This window comes from Saccopteryx bilineata, chromosome 2, assembly GCF_036850765.1.
Source record: "Saccopteryx bilineata isolate mSacBil1 chromosome 2, mSacBil1_pri_phased_curated, whole genome shotgun sequence".
NCBI classification, from domain to species: Eukaryota; Metazoa; Chordata; class Mammalia; order Chiroptera; family Emballonuridae; genus Saccopteryx; species Saccopteryx bilineata.
The window spans coordinates 255227327-255230233 of NC_089491.1; the positions used below are offsets into that span (position 1 = coordinate 255227327).

General features: G+C 48.4%; 1 pseudogene; it reads left to right on the forward strand.

Moving 5' to 3' along the window:
- Positions 1-1476: 1476 nt before the first annotated feature.
- Positions 1477-1631, forward strand: LOC136323207 (mitochondrial import receptor subunit TOM5 homolog; annotated as a pseudogene).
- Positions 1632-2907: the final 1276 nt, after the last annotated feature.

Here is a 2907-nt window from a genome sequence, read left to right on the forward strand (position 1 = left end):
TTGAGGATCAGGCCTCAGTTCTCAAGTTTATTCCCTTCATGCTCACTCTCCTGAGAAACTTTCCCTGGTCCCTCCCCAACACTGACAAATGTCTGTATTCACAGGTTCCCTGTCCCAGCCTGTGCTGACTCAGCTGCCCTCCCTCTCTGCATCTCCTGGAGCATCAGCCAGACTCACCTGCACCCTGAGCAGTGGCTTCAGTGTTGGCAGCTATGCTATAGTCTGGCTCCAGCAGAAGCCAGGGAGCCCTCCCAGGTATCTCCTGTTCTACCACACAGACTCAGATAACGACCAGGGCTCCGGGGTCCCCAGCCGCTTCTCTGGATCCAAAGACACCTCGGCCAATGCGGGGCTCCTGCTCATCTCTGGGCTCCAGCCTGAGGACGAGGCGGACTATTACTGTGCTACAGCTCATGGCAGTGGGAGCAGCTTCAATTACTCACAGTGTCTCAGATGACGAGGAAGTGAGACAAAAACCCCTGGACCAGAGACTAAGGCTCTGAGCCTTACCGAAGTGAGAAGCTCTTATGGAGGCATCTGCAGGGTAGGCTCCTCTGCAGGAAGATACACTCATGACAGGGGGAAAGGGTAACGCACCGTGACAGGTGACAGCCCTGGTTGTCCCAGGGGAACACACACTGATGGGGTAATAGAGCCCAACTAACTGCCCATAATGCCAGGAGTAAATTTTAACAAAAATAAATTTATCTAATAAAAATATCAGTTTTTTCCTACTCTTGTCTCTTTTCTACTCACACAGATTACTTCTGACATTTGTGGTACTAAATGTATGAGGATCTTTCTTCACAACAAGCAATGCTCTGCCACTCCAGCTGGCTGTCCTACAACATGACTCAGTTCTAACACTGTCTGCTCGGAGAGTCAGACGCACAGTTTAAGGCCTCAGGCCAAAGAGACTTGTGCTCTGCAGGTGCCAAATGCAAGTGGAAGTCCCCAGGTTTCACACAATTGAAGGTTACCATGATCCCTTCCTTGGTTTTAATTCATTTGCTAGATAATTTGTTAATTCAACCTGAGGCCGTCTCCTTGCTGAAGAAAATGAGGGGACGGTTCGAATTTCCAAGTTTCTATTGACGCCTTGGTCTTTCCAGTGTCCAGTCCCCATCAAGGAGCCCACCCAGAGTCACTTCATTAGAATGAAAATCAAGCAGAAAATCACCCAGGAGATTACAAGGGTTTCAGGAGGTCTGTGCCAGGAATCGGGAGCAGAGAACAATATATATTTTCTATTATCTCCCAGTACTGTGTGTGCAACTACAAACGATGACCAAGACAGTCCTGGTCACACACTAATTAATGCTGGAAGTGTAAATCTTGTGTTACTAATGATACATCATATCTGGTATGTTAATATTCACCCCGGGTCATAGACACAATTTCTTCCTCTGAAGAAACCTAGGAAAAGTTGGTCACCAGAGCAGAGTGGCGGTTGGAAGCTGGTGAGGCAGAGCTGTGATGTTCAGATCCAAGGGCCTTGTGCTGAAGCCGGAGCCCAAGGAGATGAAACGGAAGATGTGCACGGATGTCATCTCCTCCGTGGGGCATTTCCTCAGCCTTGCAGCCCCGCCAAGCGTGACTGCTTTATCTTAAAGAAACCGGACAGCATGTGAAGATGGGACACCACATGTGATCGCAGGATATGAAGAGCCTGGTTACAGTCTCTACTCTGCAAATGAATAGGCCTGAAAATATGTAAGAGACTCTTTGATTGAATAGACATTCAACTTTTTATTTGTGAAGAACAGGTTTGGTCGTGGTAACTGACCTTCTCAGCTAAAATAGGAAAGTATTTGGGAAGTGTGAAAAAGACCTCTTATGGTCTCGGTACATCCTTATTCCTGTGATACTCAGCCTCCATGAATGTTGGTGTAATAGTAAGTGTTGTTAAACTCCATTTTCTAGCAAATATCAGTTATATAAGGGCATATGTCTGCAGTGAGCCTGTCTTGTCAGTCATTTCCATTGACCTTCTTGCTTCTGTTGGACTATATTTGTTGAAGATCTCTTTAGGATTAGTTAGGCTTTATGGGAGCCAGCACACAACCACAACAGCCCTTAATCACAGGATCATTAATCTAAAGTTTTAATAAATATACCAATTAAGAAAAAGAAGTTGGTCACAAATACTTCAGACTGTCACTGACAACACCCCCCACTCTGTCCCTCCTCTTCTCTCCTCTGCTCACCCTCTTGATTTTTTTCTCTGGCTCTTCAGGGACCAGATGAAGGGTCCCCTTGCCTGTGACATCACAGGTCACTGTGCATTTACTTTTGTAATATCATCACTGGAGGTGAAAACTAATGACTTTGTCATTTATGTACATTTTGTACCTCCCACAGATGGGGACTCCTCCTGGGAGTGAGATACGACAGTAACCACTGCAGTGTATCAGAATCACCGTGTCTGGGGAACAGACTAGAGGTAGTGATCTGCTGAGCTGCCCAGACCAGCTAGGCTCTCAGGGCTTTGGCCATGGGGAGGTCAGTGCCCTGCCATCAGCAGGGGATGCTGTGGAACTTCCCTGTTTTCCCTCCGTAGCTACTCATTAAGGACCATTCATGCCTAGGAGTCTGGGTCAGAGGGCTAGGCCCTGTGCTCACTGATGGGGACTCAGCAGCTGTGTCGTCTGTGACCTAATAAAGTTCCCAGAACAGAGACCATTCTGTGGCCTCGGCAGCTGCTTCCTCCCAAGGTTCTCCCAAGGGCTGAAGTCAAGCTCCATCCTCCTCAGTGTGGGTTGTGAGCTGAGCTCAGCACCAGAGCTCAGGGAGGGGCTGGCTGTCACTGAGGAACACACATTTGCATGGACAGCCCCTCCTCTGGCAGAGGGGGGAGAAGAAAAGGAGGCCTGGGGCAGCCCAGCCCCACTGTGGGCTCAGGGCTGT